Raw genomic sequence first — 17,551 nt, 5'->3', positions numbered from 1 at the left:
ATCCTTCTAAATTTCCTGTGAGCATATTATTTTAAAACACCCAATTTTCAGGGGTGGGCAGAGAAAATAAGCAAACCTATCTGCATTCCTGGCTCTCCTGAACTCCTTAGAACTTGCAGTCAATGAATAAGCTGACAACATAAAAGCTCTACAATTTCCAACATAGAAATATGATAAAATTAGAGTATTTGTTGATATAAAATCATGCTTATCAAAACCAATAATGGACTTGTACAAAATTCAACAACAAAAAACAACCTGATTAAAAAACAGACCAAGGACTTGAACAGACTTTCCTCCAAAGATGATACAAACAAATGACCAACTGGCATATAAAAAGATGCTCAACATCACTGATCATCAGAAAATGGAAATCGAAACCAAATCACACATTACCTTATACTCATTAGGATGGCTACTATCAAGAGAAATAAACAGCCCTGGCTGGGTATCTCAGTTAGAGCACCATCCTGATATATCAAGTTTGAGGGTTTGATCCCTGGTCAGGGCATATATAAGAATCAACCAATTAATGCATAAATGGGGGTAACAACCAAAAGTTATATCTCTCTCCCTCTCTCTCCCTGTTCTCTCTCAAATCAATAAAATAAACAAATAAATAATTAATAAGTGTTTGCAGAGATGTGGAAAAGTTGGAACCCTTGGGCACTGTTGGTGGGACTAAAATGGTGCTATGGAAAACAGTATAGTGGTTCCTCGAAATATCAAAAATAGAGTTGCCATATGATCCAGGAATCCTCCTTCCGGGTATATAAAAGGAATGGAAAGCAGGGTCTCAAAGAGATATTTTTACACCTATGATCACGGCAGTACTACTCAGACAGAAGTGGAAACAACCATGGCCATGGACAGACGACTAGATAAACAAAAATACAATAGTATCCAGCCTTAAAAAAAAGAAAGGAAATCCCATCACATGCTCCAACATGGATGAAACTTTAGGACATTATTTTAAGTGAAATAAGCTAGCCACAAAAGGGCAAATATTGGTTCCACTTTTTTGAGGTATCTAGAGTAGTAAATTCAAAAATACAGGCAGTAAGTGATGGTTACAAGGGGTCGAGGAATAGGGCAAAGGGCTATTGTTATTTCATAGGTATAGAGAGCTTTAGTTCTGCAATATGAAAAGGTACGGGAGATCTGTTTAACAACAGTGTGAATGAACTTAATGCCACTGAACTATATACTTAGAAATGGTTCAGATGGTAAGTTTTGTATGTGTTTTTTACCATAAAAAATAATAAAAATAAAAATAGCGGGAAAACCACAGTTGAAGAGGAATCACCGACCTGAATCTGCAGTCACATTACCTTGATGGTACAGAGACCCTAACCCAGTGCTTCTCAAAGTGCGCACTAGGGCACTAGAAGATTTCCAGGTGCGCCCTATGGTATTCCAGAGAAAAATAGTGCCTGTTGGGGACCAAAAAAACCAACGGGTTTTTAGAGTTTAGATTTTTGGGGGACAGAGGTGTGGGGAATTGGCTGTAAGCTGACAGTCTGCCCAACCCTCCACCTCACTTGCCTGATTAGGTTGCAAAAGGCTGTTAAGCTGTGGTGCTGGATTGTTTACACCCTCCCCCCCATGTTCCCCAGAAAGACTGGAGACAATTTTCTTCTATCCTCTGTTTGGTGTCAAGTTAAGATGATATGTATGGTGGGGGATTTGGATTGATGATTAAGCATAAGGAATTGTCTCTTGAAGCCTTTTGGATGTCTATAAAAGAAGAATATGTGGCAATATCTAAAAAAGCTTTGAACATTTTACTATAATTTTCAACATCCTATTTATGTGAATTAGGATTTTCTACCCTCAACACAATTAAGAGTAAAAAGAGGGGAATTCTTCAATGTATTGACGAGGAAATGAGAGTTTGCCTTTCAAATATATGCCCAAACATTGAAGAAACTGCCAGGATACATCAGGCTCATGTTTCTCATAAACACAAGAATAAAAAAACTTAACACATTTGCACCAGGACCTGCCGAATTTACTAAATCTTACTAAGAATGTATCTATATACAGTATATAAAAAGATAACTTTCTTGTCATTTTTAAATTTTTAACCCCTTTTTAACAAATTCTAAAAAGCATAACTCAAAAAATTTAACATAAAAATGTTTTTTAATGTCAGATAAATTTAATTTTGTTGTATTTATTTCATTTAATTACCATAAAAGCACACTTGGACTTTATATTTTTTCTTTAATATTTGACTTAATTATTATAACATATTTCTCAGAAATTTGTATCTAGTGTGCCTACAATTATTTGTAGGATTTTAAATGCGCCCCAACTTCAAAAAGTTTGAGAACCACTGCCCTAAGCAAATGAAAACTAGCCAGAGCTGGTGAACTCCAAAGGGCCTCAGCAAAGTCAACCAAAACTAACACTTAAGGACACTCCCAAAGCTCAAGGCAAATGGGATTCCCACCCCAAGCCACCATCACTGAAGTTTAACTCACAACAATTACACAACATACAAGGAAATAAATAACTTAAAGAGAATACTAGCAACAGGATAATGAGTAACCAGTAATAAAAAAATTAAGTAGATTTACAATGTCAACAATGCAACACAGGCAACAAATATAAGAAGGCAAAAAAGAGAACTGTACAAAGAGTGAACAAATTCTAAAATAAAAATTTCAGTTATATGCTAGTTACTAGATATACCTGTCCATAATGACAAAGACTGAAAATAATGGAATGTGGAAAATGATATATATACAGTAGGTACAGAATAACCAAAAGAAAATAAAAAAAGTATTTTAAGGAAAATTTAAGATAAAATTATTAAATAAGGATTTTTAAAAAAGGGATACTATATAATAGGAAAATAATTAACCCATTTATTTATTAAATCTCAAGTAGTCTTGTAGGCCTTGGAGAATAATATAATTAATCTATAAACAAATAACAACGAACTAATATAATGCATAATGTCAGTTGGAGAAGTGACATAAAGGAAGGGCACAGAGAGTGCTATTTTAATTGAGATGGTCAGGAGAAAAATTGAGTTGACATTTCACTGGAGACCAAAATATACAGAGGAAGCAAATTATTAAAAGTTGCTGGGAGAAAAAGCATTCAAGGCAGAGAAATAAGCAATCAACCTTTGGAGACAGGAATGGGCTTTGTCTACTCAGGATAGTAAGAACAACAAGGTAGTTGAAGGGAATTATGAAGCAGAAAAAATGGTAGAGAAGGATCCACGAGTCAAGCTATGTAAACTCAGACTATAGTAAGGGGTCTGAATTGTTTCTTTCCTATAGGACAGGGGTCAGGAACCTTTTTGGCTGAGAGAGCCATAAACGCCATATATTTTAAAATGTAATTCCGTGAGAGCCATACAACCACCTGTGTATGTTATGCATTATCCAATAAAAATTGGTGTTGTCCCGGAGGACAGCTGTGATTGGCTCCAGCCACCCGCAACCATGAACGTGAGTGGTAGGAAATGAATGGATTGTAATACATGAGAATGTTTTATATTTTTAACGTTTTTTTTTTATTATTATTAAAGATTTGTCTGCGAGCCAGATGCAGCCATCAAAAGAGTCACATCTGGCTCGCGAGCCATAGGTTCCCTACCCCTGCTGTAGGATATAATCCTCATGACCAATTTTAAGTATACCTTTCAACCTGGCACTGAAATATAGTATATAAAGTAAAAGGGAGGGGACAATTACAGAAAGCCTAGACAATTTTATGGTCATATTTTAATATATCTCTCTAAAAATGACAAGCAAAAAATTACTAAACGTAAAAAGCTACTGACAAAATCAACAGGCTTAATTTAACTTCCCAAATCACAACACTAGTAAGTGCAGGTAAGAGTTTTGAGAGTAAATTCAACAGGAAAAGTTGTTCGACTGCAAAACTACACAGAAAAGAATGTAAAGTGAGAGGTGCCATCAACTGAGAAAAGAGCAGGGAGAGAGACGTCACAGTGATGGCGCGGTAGGAAGCGATACCGAAAATCTCCCCATAAACTCAACAAGTTCTTCAACCAGAAACAGAAAAACCTATCCTTGGAGTCTTCAGATGCTTCACAACACACCCGAAGGTAGGATCGAGCGAAAGATTGGCTAAATATATGGTCAAACTCCGGGGGAAATAAGGAGTAAGAAATGCACCGCCTTCCTCTCTAATCCAAACAGGATGGCTTTCACTGAGAACTGAGAATATAGAAACTAAGGCGGGCATAGGGAGTGGATAGTTCCAGGCTGCGGTACAAACAGCTAAACCAGGCTGTGGCACGGAGATCCAAGCCGTGGAAAAACCTGGGCAATTCAAGCTAACACGCGCGCGCCAAACCCAGAAAAGAGCAGGAAAGATCAGATTTATAGGGTGGTATAAATACAAAGGAGGTATAAATAGAATAGAGAGGAAAAGTGGGCATTTCTAGGTGGAGACACAGCTGAGGATGGAAAGAATTAATTTATATGGGACTTCACTTAGTTATTGCCATAACGTAGGCCTAAGGTGACAAGGATTTAAATTAAGGTCATAGTACTATAATGAAGAAGAGGGTTACTCTGCACGGTGAAAAAGGAGAAACGACAAAACAGGATTTGGTGACAGGGAAGAATGGGATGAGGACAGAAAGGTGTCAAAACAACTTAAGGGGTTTTAATCAGAGACACAGGAGAATGTCATTTGTAAACATGAGAGAACTGGGAAGGGAGGCAATTAAATAAGAAAAGAAGGTCTCTTGTATTTACAGTGAGACACTGAAATGGAGATGTACTATAAGGAACATAGGCTATGGAATTATGTTTGCTACTCAGCACAGTGACAGCTGAAACCATAAGGCTGGATCTACTAAAGAAAGGTTTATAGTATTAATTCTTGAGAATTTGGAGATCCTAGAACCTAAAAAACGTTACTCTTCCTTGAAGAATGCTTACTTTGTGACATTTCAGGACATTTACTGACCTACTAATGATTCCTTGGATTTTAAATTTTAAAAACTCTGGTTTAGAGAGAAGTACAAGGGTACAACCTTGACTGCCATCCAGAGTTAGAAAGAGAAAATCTTCCAAGGAAACAAAAAAGCACAGGAGAACAGGCAGCATGATAATAAAGTAAAATATACGAAATGGGGGTGAAAGATGGGAAGACGTGAGGGGACAGGAAGGTGTCTGGGGCTAATAGCTCTAACTCTGACGTTTTCATAAATATATGTTCCACAAATGAAGCAATATGTACCTTCAGCACAATTCCTGTCATTACTGAGCCAAAACAAGTCAAAGTACAAGCTGTACTTTTAACTTTGCATGCGAACTAAATACCTAAACTAGTGAAACCGATCCTTTTATTAAACCTCATTGTTAAAAGGATATTGCTTTCAAGGTTTTAATTTAAATCTCATACAGAAATAAAAAAATAAAATCCACATTGAGAAAAAGATTAATAAAAATTATGAAATTAAAACATAATTCTTATATTGAGAATTCTTAAAACATGTTCTTATATTGAGAGTACAACTAATTCGCACAAATGACTTAAAATACAATGGGCTTGAAACAACTGCCTCATAAGAGGCATAAGCTCTCAGTTCAGTTTAATATAGTTTTTAAACTTCCAAGATATTAAATTAACATCTCTCTGTTTTACCAGCATTTTGCAATACACTGAAACGGTTTCGTTACTTTTGAAATCTCAACAATTAGGATTCTAAAACCAGAATGTAACTGTTACTGGAAGTAAAAACACTAAATAGGATTATACGACAATCCCTAATGCCGAATCTTCCATTTTTTTCTAGTAGTCACCACTTTTCTTTAACGTTATCGCTGTATTAGGCACAGAAACTAGCAGGTTGACAGAAATGACAATGACGGGAAGCACTGCAGCACGATTCGCAGTTTCACCTTTTATAAAACACATTCCTGAATCCTCTTAAGCAACAGTCGGGATATTGTTAAATGTGGCTGGGGTTAGGAAGAAGTCGTTGATAAATAAAAAGTCAAGCACCCAGGGCACTGCCATTCGAGAATGATGTAGAAGAGGGAAACTATTTTGATAGCTACCAGCGAACTGCTGGAAACTCCTCCAGTCCGGGGAAGCCACCCAGACTCCGGTACAGCGGCTGGGAGTCGTGGGGGTGGGACAGGAAGCGCGGGGCGGGACCAGAGAAACAAAAACAATTCTTACGTCTGAGCCTGTAAAACCCGCGATGGGGGAGCGGGGGCCACCGCGCACCAGACAGCCCTAGAAGGAGTACCAGCTCCTTCAGGTGTCCGGTCCTGGTGTCCGGCCCCTGCTGGAGCCGAGGTCCTGCGGCCTCCTGCAAGCCGGGAGTCTATCCTCTCCCTGGATACGCCCTCGAGAAGAGAGCAGACAGACCAGGAGAGCCGGCCGAGCGCCCGGGCTTACGAGGATTCCAGCTTCCCAATCCTAACGTTCCGCCTCTGTCTCCCAGCAGCCACTTACCCGGACGCAGGCCGCAACGACCTCGGTGGTAGAAGCGACGTGCCTCCTGCCGGCACCAACGTCCACGCCAGCCGGCACGTATCAGGGTAGTGACGCACACGCGCCCCACGTCTTCCCGCCCACTGGGAGGAGCTTTCCGCATTGCTCGGGCCTCTACCGCCCTCTTAGTCTCAGCTGTTCCTCTGCCCTGAGACCTGCGCCGTGGAGGATGGCTGCGCCGGAGGGGGTAACTTTGCCTGTGGGCACACGACTGTCTGCGCTTGGAACTGCGCGGCTTGGGGGCGGGCAAAGAAGTTTGTTTTCTTCTGTTCTCTTGTTTGTGGCCTTTCATCCTTGTCCGCTGAACTCAGGCTCCATCCCCACGTTTCTGGAGGCCCTTTCCATGCTGTCTGGGCTTTGGAGCTGGACACAGTTAATAACCACTCGGAGTGAGGCGAGCAGCATGAGCCCAGCGTTTCCAGGCTTGGCACTGTGACATATCTTGTCTTATTGGAAGTTAGCCTGTGAAGTTAACATATACTACCCCATAGAAGGCCCCATGCTTCACACTTCCCTTTTAAATTCTGACATTTTTATTAAGATGACCAACTTTTTTACAATGAAAAGGACAAAATTAAATTGAAGAAAACAATATCTTAAATAAAAGAAACATTTTATTCATTGCCACAATAATACACTAATATAAATGCATAATAAAAACATTTGTCATATTTTGTATTGTAATTATGCTTAGATACAAATACGTCACATCATATGCAATGAATCAACTCTGCATCCATCTAATATGGACATTTACAGATTAGTCTTCCAATATCAAAAGGAGGACTCTTACAGGAGTGTGGTGGCTATGGGGGTGGGGGGAGGGAAGGAGGGAGAGGGGGAGGGGAAGGGGTACAGAGAGAACTGGATGGAGGGTGGCGGAGGATGATCTCTTTTCGGGTGATGGGTATGCAACAGAACTAAATGACAAGATAACCTGGAAATGTTTTCTTTGAATGTATGTACCCTGATTTATTGATGTCACCCCATTAAAAAGGAGGACACTTTTTGATGGAGGAGGAAACTTGCAAAAGGACTGTCCTCCCTAAAGGAGGGTGATTGGTCACCTTATTTTTATGCATACCAGATCAGCACACTATAAATAGCCCTTAGAACAAATATGGCACACCCCTGCTTCTGAACATCCTTGAGCTAAGAGTGGTTTTTATATATTTTCAGTGGTTAAAAAAATGAAAATGTTTTGGGACACATGACAAGAAATTCAAATTCCAGTGTCCATTTAAAAATGATAATGAGCCATGCCCGTTCTTTTATATGTCAAGCGGCTCTCATGCTACAGCTGTGTGACTGGTTAGTCAACAGCCTGCTTTACTCTCTTGAGTTGACCTTGCAAATAAGTTGAGGTTAGGAAACAGAACAGTGTCATTACTAAACCTCAAACTCAAAATGTTACCAAGTCTGTCACTCTTTCCCCCAGGGCTCACCACCACTCTCATCATGGGTGTTATGCTTTAGTTTCCTGTAAGATTACTGTCAAGTCCTTTAGGAAGGAATTGTATATCAGAGAGATAAGACATCTTGCCACACAATCAATCAATTAGACAAATTAAGAAATTAGGAATCTTTAATTAGCCAGCTATGTGGACCACATGGAAACCTAAGTCATTCAAATCAATGGGGCAGTGAATACAATTTGGGGTTGACTTTTATAGAGAAAATTACATACAGAAATGGGGAGGGGTGAAAGCATAGCAGTAAATCAAAGCAGTGAAACAAGCTTTCTTACAATGTTTATCTATGGTTAATTCAGGGAGAAACATTCTGAGAACACCTGCTACTAGTCCAAGGTCATAGTCTGGGAAACCAGCCTCAAGGCCAAAAATAAGGAAAATAAGATGTAACTTACTTTCAGAAAAAAATAGTTCTGCTAAAAATCTCTTTCTTTTAGAGAAAGTAATTTTTTTTTCCAAAAAATTATTCATGTTAAGAACCTTTCTTTTTCACACTTCAGTATTAGCTGCCAAACATTGTGGATGTTAGACTGACATAATTATTAATTATTATAATTATTTTTTTAAGGTAAGAAAGCTAGCTTACTAGGTTCTTGGGGCACAAATGGAAGGGTTGTGTATATCATAATACCTGGCAAACCCCTGCTGTACATAACCCAGGCATGTAAGAAAAAAATTTTTTAAAAAGACAAAACATAATCCAGACATGTTATTTAGCTATACAATATTTAAAAGATATATGCACTATTTAAACTTTAGAGGCATATGGAAGTATCTTAAGTTTTGGAGAAAGCCCTGACTGGTTGGCTCAGTAGTAGAGCATCAGCCTGGTGTGTGGATGTCCTGGGTTTGACTCCTGGTCAGAACACACAGGAGAAGCAATCATCTGCTTCTCCACTCCCCCCCTTGCTCCTCTCATGCTCATTCTCTCTCTTCTCCTGCAGCCATGGCTCAATTGGAGCAAGTTGGTCCTGGGAGCTAACTTATCTCAGGCACTAAGAATAGCTCTGTTGCTGAGCAATGGAGCAACACCCCAGATGGGCAGAGTATCACCTTGCAAGGAGCTTGCTGGGTGGATCCTGGTCTGGGCGCATGTGGGAGTCTGTCTCTGCCTTCCCTCCTCTCACTTAATTTAAAAAAAAAAAAAGAAAGGGGAAAAAAGTTTTGGAGAGATGTTTCTCTTTATTGTTAAAGAAAAAAATATTCTCTTGTTAAAATGATAAGGAAGACTTTACTTAGGACTATTGCTAAAGGTGTCAAGACTGCTGTAATAGGGGAGACAGATTGGGCCTCAATCATGAATACAACAAAGACAGCTGGAGATGTTTAGGCAATGAGCAGAGTGAGAGAAGTTAAGTGCTAGAAAGTTACTAAGAGAGTAGGGGTGATTCTTGCTAAACGGATTTTACAGGATTCTTGCTAAAGGTAGACCAGTGTGATCAGATATTAAGGGTAAGTGGAGGAATTTGATCAGATATCAAGAATGGTGTACAGAGATGTCCTATAGAATTGGGCATCTATATAATTATATTAACTAGGGTCACCCTAATAAATTCAATTTTAAAAGAATGGTAAGATATCAAAAGCAGAAGGTTCTCTCTAAACTGACTTAGCAGGATTCTTTCTAAAAGTGGACTTGGCAGGCCATAGACAGGGCCCAGACAAGAAACCCAAACAAGGCACACAACACAGTCAGCAGTTCAAATGCTATAGACATGTATACCTGAAACCTATGTACTTGTATTGATCAATGTCACCCATTAAATTTAATTTCTAAATGAAGGAAAAAAATGACAAAGAAACCTAGACAAGAAGATTGCTCAGAGAAACTTAATAAAAGTTTGATTAAGGAAAGTGTCTGTCACCATCCATTCTCCTCTTGTCTTCCTTTACTACCTAATTTAGTCACCCTTTATTAAATATCTCAATTTTCTTACCATGTCAGAAATTTTTTGATAACTTCGAACTCTCCTCCTTCTTTGCTATTCATTTCCCCCCCTTGCCCTTTCCCTTTCCTCCCTTGTCCATAGCCATAACGTTAACAGTCATGAAGTGTGACAATTCTTCAAAATCTCTCCATGATTTGCATTGTCATGTCATCCTCATTACCCAATCTTTTCTTAATGTTAAATTTGAATTGTACTTTTTTAAATTGAAGTATAATTGTCAAACATTATATTAGTTTCAGGTATACAGTACAATGGTATGATATTTGTATATATTACAAAATGATCACCTAAAAAGAAGCCCCCATAAGGATGACATCCGACGTCTCAACAGAAACACTTGAGGCCTGAAGGGAATGGCAAGAAATATTCAAAGTAATGCAGAACAAGAGCCTACAACCACGACTTCTTTATCCAGCAAGGCCACCGTTTAAAATTGAGGAGAAATAAAAAGCTACCTAGACAAAAAAATAAAAACAAAACTCAAGGAATTCATTACAACCAAACCAGCACTGCAAGAAATGTTAAGGGGCCTGTTGTAAACAGAACAAAGGGGGAAAAGAATATAGTAAAAGAGGAATATAGCTAGAGGGGATAAGACTGGTGGGGGCCTTTGATTCTAGGAAAACTCAGATGTGTCCGTAGCTTTGTGAGAGATGAATGATTGGGTTTTGGAGCCCAGTATGTTTGTGTTTACTCACTTACTGAGTGCATGCTAGAAATAAAGGTAATGGCTCACCAGTTCTTGGCTCCACAGTTTTATTACCATCTGCCCAAATTAAATGTGAACCTGCAAAAGCCAGGTGGCTGTGATGGTGGCTGCAACTACTGGCTTTACAATCACCTAAGATTATTATACACTACATTCAGGGGATGAGGTACTGTGCTTGGATAGCATGGTAAGACTACATCAAACTCCTCTATAATGTCATAGGATGTTATGTCATTTAAGAAGGCAGCAGCTCCCACAGAACCACAGAATTTGTGTTGGGAGGAAGGTTTTTCCCAGAAGAAAAGGATTGCAGGGCAGAAAAACAAAAAAGGCTGGCAACACACAAGCAGATGAATAAACTATGAATGAGACACATGCAAGAGAGCCCACAGCCCTTTTTCCTTTAGTGTTTTTTACAATCCCTGGGAGTTTAGAGATTTGTCAGGATGTTGGGCAGATAAAATATATTATGCTCGCTTTGTTAAAGATGGTGCTGACCAAGTGGAAGCCCATCGCCCAGGACGTGATAATATTAGTTGCCCTTCTTGCTTGGGATGGGCGTAATTATATTAATGTGTGTTGGGGGAGGGCTTTTGCGCCGAAAGGTTTTAAAAGGAAGAGAAATCACATTCCGGGGGAAGAGTGATTGCATTCTAGAAGGATGGCAGAGAGCAGGGAGGAGAGAAGAAGGCCACATGGAGGAGAGGAGAAGCAGCCAAGATGGAGGAATGCTGAGGAAGCCAGTTTGTGCACAATTTGTGCAGAGAGAAGGAGATAGGGAATAGAGGTAAATAAGGCTAGTGAGCTAGAAACCTTTGATTCTAGGACACTCGGATAAGTCAGTGGTTTTGTGAGCACTGAATGAGTGGGTTTTGGAGACCACTGTGTGTTTTTACTTGCCTGCCGCGTGCAAGCTAGGATTAAAGATGATGGCCCACCAGTTCTTGGCTCTATTGTTTCATTACTGTCTGTCTGAATCTAATGTGAACCTCCCTGGGACAGGCAGCTGTGATGGTGGCCGTGGCTACTGGCTTTATATTTGGCATACTCTGTGGTAGGATTCAAAACAGTTTGATATGGAGCCACCACCACCTTTGAGCAGTGAAGTACAGGACTGGCTGCTGTTATGGTTCCCCATGGCTGTCTGTTTGGGGACCATAGGCTGGCTGACTTTTACAGCCATGCGTGAGGAAACCGAGAGCTCTGTGGAAGAAGCTGCCTGGGACCTGCAAACCGAGCAGTGGAAGGAGCTGGAGCAAACGTGGAAGAAAGAGATGTCAAGCCTGGAGCTGGAGCAAACACCAGAGGAAGTCGACCTGGTTCGTGAGATTTGCCTGGAAATGGAGCAGCTGCTGGAGAAGGAATCACAGGTTCATGAATTGCAGATTGCCCTGGACGTTGTGGAGAGCCAGCAGTGGTGGAAGGCCGGGGCTGCAAGACCCACAGAGCAGAAGGTGGTGGTGGCTCAGGGCTCAAGACCAGCAGTGTGAGCTGGTGTTTTCAGTTCCTCTTTGGGGGATGAGGAGAATCAGGCTGGAGTTGCGATCCGCAGTTTCCAGACGGTGAGAGCCCAGCAGCAAGGAGTACCTGCTACGTCCCTGGTATGTCTGTGATTTTGGAACATAGGGGTGGGTGCCATCATGCTCTCCAGAGCAGAGATGGAAATGCTGACTGCCATTGCCATGTGCCCCTCCTAGGGACAGTGTAAGACCTGCCAGGATGGTAGGGATGAGGGGGTGGCTGAGGCCCCATGTGCGTGGACTGATTTCCTTGACTATGATCCGAGTGAGCACTGGCTCCTTTGTTGGATGGACTTATGGATTTTGGACAATGTGAAATACCCTGATGGGGGTGGGGGGGCAGCTTTGCTGGAAGCACCCCCCCCAGCCCCAGAAAGTTTTTCCCATGGCTAGAAAGAAGGCCAGGGACATTTTGCACTTTTGGCAAAATGCTTAGAGACTGGTGAAATGTACCTTTGTAATTGTTGAAATTGTATGATTTGTCATGTTGTTGTGGTTTGTGTAATGTGCCTAATTTCCTTGCACAGGGATGCCGGTGGTATAGATTGTGGGTAGTAAAGTGAGCATAGGGGTGGATTGTTGGGCAGATAAAATATACTATGCTCACTTTGTTAAAGATGGCACTGCCCACGTGGAAGTCCGTCACCCAGGTAATAATATTAGTTGCCCTTCTTGCTTGGGATGGGTGTGATTATGTTAATATGTGTTGGGGGAGGGCTTTTATGCCAAAAGGTTTTAAAAGGAAGAGAGATGATGTTGTTCTGGGGGAAGAGTGATTGCATTCTAGGAGGAGGCAGAGAGCAGGGAGGAGAACAGAGTAAGGCCACATGGAGGAGAGGAGAAGCAACCAAGATGGAGGAATGCTGAAGAAGAAGCCAGTTTGTGCAGAGAGAAGGAGATAGGGAACAGAGGTGAATAAGGCTAGTGAGCTAGAAACCTTTGATTCCAGGAGAACTTGGATAAGTCAATAGATTTGTGAGAACTGAATGAGTGGGTTTTGGAGCCCAGTGTGTGTTTTTACTTGCCCGCCAGGTGCAAGCTAGGATTAAAGATGATGGCCCACCAGTTCTTGGTTCCATTGTTTCATTACTGTCTCTCCAAATCAAATGAAAACCTGCATGGGCCAGGCGGCTGTGATGGTGACCATGGCTACTGGCTTTACACAGGATCTAACACTGTTTGGGAAGTACAGCACTTATGAAAAGCATGAGCTTTGAATTTGGGCAAACTTAAACTCCTCCTGGTTTAGTTTTGTCACTTGAACAAATTACCTATCTTTAAAGTCTCAGTGCCAGCACTTGAAAAAATATATTCTTCTGTTTATAAAGACTGTGTCTAGTACATTTTGATCCAGTCTGAGACAGAATGTCAAATTTTGAAAGGCAGCAATACATGTTTGTATCATACCATAAAATCTGTAAAATCTTCAGAACCATATAAAACAGTTACTTTGCATCTACTAAAATTCATTGGTGAAACTCAAGAGTTAAAATTTTGGCTTGAATAATGCTGGCTTTGGTTATGGTCAGTGGGAAGCATGGTTATCACAAGTAAAAGCTTTGTCCAGGAATTGGGATACCTGAACAGACCTACACGACTTAATTTGATCTGAAAGAGATTCACCTTTGTGCCCCAGGAGACTGCAAGTGAAGTCTTCGTGCTGCAAGGATGGAACTGAAATGCTTGCTGACTATGATCCTATTAACTTGATCTAACTCTCTTTTGAAATTCCAAAACCCTTATCTACCCTTTTCTTCTCCTTATAAAAAATTGGCTGGCCCTGGCCGGTTGGCTCAGTGGTAGAGCGTCGGCCTGGCGTGCAGGAGTCCCAGGTTCGATTCCCGGCCAGGGCACACAGGAGAAGCGCCCATCTGCTTCTCCACCCCTCCCCCTCTCCTTCCTCTCTGTCTCTCTCTTCCCCTCCCGCAGCCAAGGGTCCATTGGAGCAAACATGGCCCGGGTGCTGGGGATGGCTCCTTGGCCTCTGCCCCAGGCGCTAGAGTGGCTCTGGTCAAGACAGAGTGACGCCCCAGAGGGGCAGAGCATCGCCTCCTGGTGGGCAGAGCGTCACCCCCTGGTGGGCGTGCCGGGTGGATCCCAGTCGGGCACATGCGGGAGTCTGTCTGACTATCTCTCCCCATTTCTAGCTTCGGAAAAATACAAAAAAAAAATTGGCTGGGAATAAGGGATTGAGACAATTTGTTAATGTAATCCACATTTCCCCATATGTTTGGCCATCTGAATAGAGAACCCTAAAGATTCAATCCCTATCTCTACTTTTTTGGTTGAATTGGTGAGACAAGCAACACAAATTCCAATATTTCTTGTTTTAAAATGATAGTGAGCAAGTACAGTAACCTTGAGTCTTATTTTTCTCATCCAAGAAAACAGGTCTCACTATCTCCTCTTCTATCACTTAAAATACATTGTGATAGTTTTTAAATATATTTTGGTCTATAAAAGAGATATGGTTCCAGCTCTGGTGATCTGTATAACTTAGCAATGAGAACACAGAATATACTCAGTAAATTTGTTAATATTAGCATACCAATACCAATTCAACAGAGATGAAAAGAAGTTCATAGGATTCTAGAGATATTATTTCAAGAGGCTAGTCTGAATCAGTGTGATAATGAAACTGGAAAAACAAAGCCAGTCTCAGGGTTACCTGTCATCCCCTATGCCAATAAAGAGAGATGAGGACTGAGTAGGTATAAAGTTTGTCTTTAATTTCAAATTGTTGCAACTTGAGAAGGCAGGTGACTCCTGTCCAAAAGAACTGCCTTTATACTTCCCTGGTGCTGGTGGTTTTTATATAATTCAGGGGCTGTTAGTAATGGTGTAAGGGGCAAATAAATAAATAAATAAATAAAGTCCATGCAGTTAGTCATGTAGTATTGTGCAGGAGATGGGAGTCTGGTTTGTAGTAACATATCCTATGCAAGTTCTTCTGATGTAGCATAAACCTAATTAGTATGGTCCTACCTGATGTCCTTGGTAAATCTTCAAGGTAGTGGGGACAGGTGTCTCCCAGGAATGACTGGGGTTGTGATGCCTCTGGAAACTTCTGCAATGGAACTCCTTGTGTTTCTTAGACAACAAAATAAATGTTAAGGTTTTTGAACTAAGCTCTTACCTATCTACAGTTTCTTAATTCCTTGCAGGAAATTCTGTGACTGAAATTATTGTAATTTAACCCTTTACAGTAGGATGCTAAATTCTATTCAGTAGAGTTATGAGCATTGATTATATGCAAAACAGTAAGCTAGATGCAGTTCCTACCTTCAAAGTGTCAAGGAAAGAAAAGTCCAAACTTCTGGAATATTTTTATAAGAATTTATTTGAAACAAAACAATGACATATGTCAGTGAGCAATATCTCAAATGCTCTGGAGAATAAGTTTTTCAGCTTCTTTTATGTCTTTGAAATTAAGGAAAGACTATAAGGAAGATGACATGCAGGTGAGAAAAGCAAGGCAGGGATTGGATTACAGAATAGATAACAAGATTATGTGCTCTCTTGTGGGTGGTTCATCTTATTTCTATGCTGTGTTAATCTACAGAAACTGTGGACAGGGCTTGCTTAAAACAAAGATAAACCTTTTACTAAAAAGTTATGTACCTGGCACATGACTACCACCATGACCTGCCCAGTTAAGAATTTATAATTGGCCCTGGCCGGTTGGCTCAGAGGTAGAGCGCGGTAGAGCGTCGGCCTGGCGTGTGGGGGACCCGGGTTCGATTCCCGGCCAGGGCACATAGGAGAAGCGCCCATTTGCTTCTCCACCCCCCCTCCTTCCTCTCTGTCTCTCTCTTCTCCTCCCACAGCCAAGGCTCCATTGGAGCAAAGATGGCCCAGGCGCTGGGGATGGCTCCTTGGCCTCTGCCCCAGGTGCTAGAGTTGCTCTGGTCAAGGCAGAGCGATGCCCCAGAGGGGCAGAGCATTGCCCCCTGGTGGGCAGAGCAGCGCCCCTGGTGGGCGTGCCGGGTGGATCCCAGTCGGGTACATGCGGGAGTCTGTCTGACTGTCTCTCCCCATTTCCAGCTTCAGAAAAATATTAATACAAAAAAAAAAAAAAGAATTTATAATCAGATTGACCTGTGAGCTTGCTTTTCAGAGAACCCATTTTCATTCATCACAAAAGTGTTTATATTCTTATAGAAAAGGCAAATGTCTAAATTTAGTATAAAACAACGATGGACAAAATATGTTATATTACAAAAAAAAAAAACCCAATACACAATGATTTGAGAATTCAGAGGAGACACTGGTTGATTCCAAAAAGGAGTTAGAGATAAAATTGTCAGAATTAACAAAGAAATATTGTGTTGGATATACTTGTACTAAAATATTTTTTGTTGTTTATCTGAAGCTCAAATTTAACTGGACATCTTGTATTTTATTTGGCTAAACTATTAAGGAGAGCTGCTGACAAGCCACAGAATTTAAATATTTCCAAATGAAAGGATGTACAAGATGTAATAGGTAAAAAAAGAAAAGGCATTTAGTGGGGTATAATTCAGATGAAATAGAAATTAAATCTTTTAATTTCATTTTGTAATATTGAAGTTACAAATGTATTGTGGCTATCATAGTAGAAAATACCATAGAGAGGGCCAGATAGGAGGACTTTTCTAGATGGAGATCCTAAGTTATTATTAAAGAATAGTCTGACCAGGTGGTGGCACAGTAAATGAAGCATTGACCTGGGACACTGAGGACCCAGGTTTGAAACCCTAGTGTTGCTGGCTTGAACACAGGCTCGTCCAACTTGAGCATGGGGTCACTGGCTTGAGAATGGAATCATAAATATGACCCCATGGTCACTGGCTTGAGCCAAAAGATTGCTGGCTTGAAGTTCAAGGCTGCTGGCTTGAGCAAGAAGTCATCGGCTCAGCTGGAGCCAGTGGTGGGATTTAGCTGGTTCACACTGGTTCAGCAAAACCAATACCTAATTTTTTGTTAAGTTTGGCCAACTGTTTGTTAAAATGGCACTTGTAATTAGGGTTCTCTCTAAGGTGGGTGCCTGGACAGCTGCCCGAAGTGGAAATCACAAATTTCCTTACTCTTTATATTATATTCCTTACTCTTTTTGAGGGGGGATAAAAAATAATTTATTTTTTTAAATTTTATTTACAAAATTAAATTTAATGGGGTGACATTGATCAATAAGAGTACATAAGTTTCAGGTAAATATTTTTATAGCATTTGAACTGTTGATTGCATTGTGTGCCCATCATTCAAAGTCAAATAATTTTCCATCACCTTATATCTGTCCTTCTTTACTCCCCTCCCCCCATAACCACTTCACTTTTATCTATGTCCATGAGTCTCAGTTTTATATCCCACCTATGTGTGAAATCACACAGTTCTTAGCTTTTTCTAATTTACTTATTTTAC

The 17,551-nt window shown here is 40.7% G+C and overlaps 1 protein-coding gene across 4 annotated transcripts in view; it reads right to left on the bottom strand.

Moving 5' to 3' along the window:
• PNPLA8 (patatin like phospholipase domain containing 8) overlaps nt 1-7,125 on the bottom strand; it is a 61,874-nt gene extending 54,749 nt beyond the window's left edge. Inside the window, exon 1 of one of the 4 annotated variants that reach the window (XM_066272162.1) lies at nt 6,463-7,125. The gene's annotated coding sequence lies outside the window, so the exon portion shown is untranslated. The other 3 variants (XM_066272158.1, XM_066272161.1, XM_066272159.1) reach the window with 3 other exon arrangements.
• Between the last annotated feature and the right edge of the window lie 10,426 nt (nt 7,126-17,551).

Source organism: Saccopteryx bilineata, chromosome 4 (assembly GCF_036850765.1).
Source record: "Saccopteryx bilineata isolate mSacBil1 chromosome 4, mSacBil1_pri_phased_curated, whole genome shotgun sequence".
Lineage (NCBI taxonomy): Eukaryota > Metazoa > Chordata > Mammalia > Chiroptera > Emballonuridae > Saccopteryx > Saccopteryx bilineata.
The sequence above is the reverse complement of the archived record's forward strand: the minus strand, read 5'-3'. Positions and strand labels throughout refer to the sequence as shown.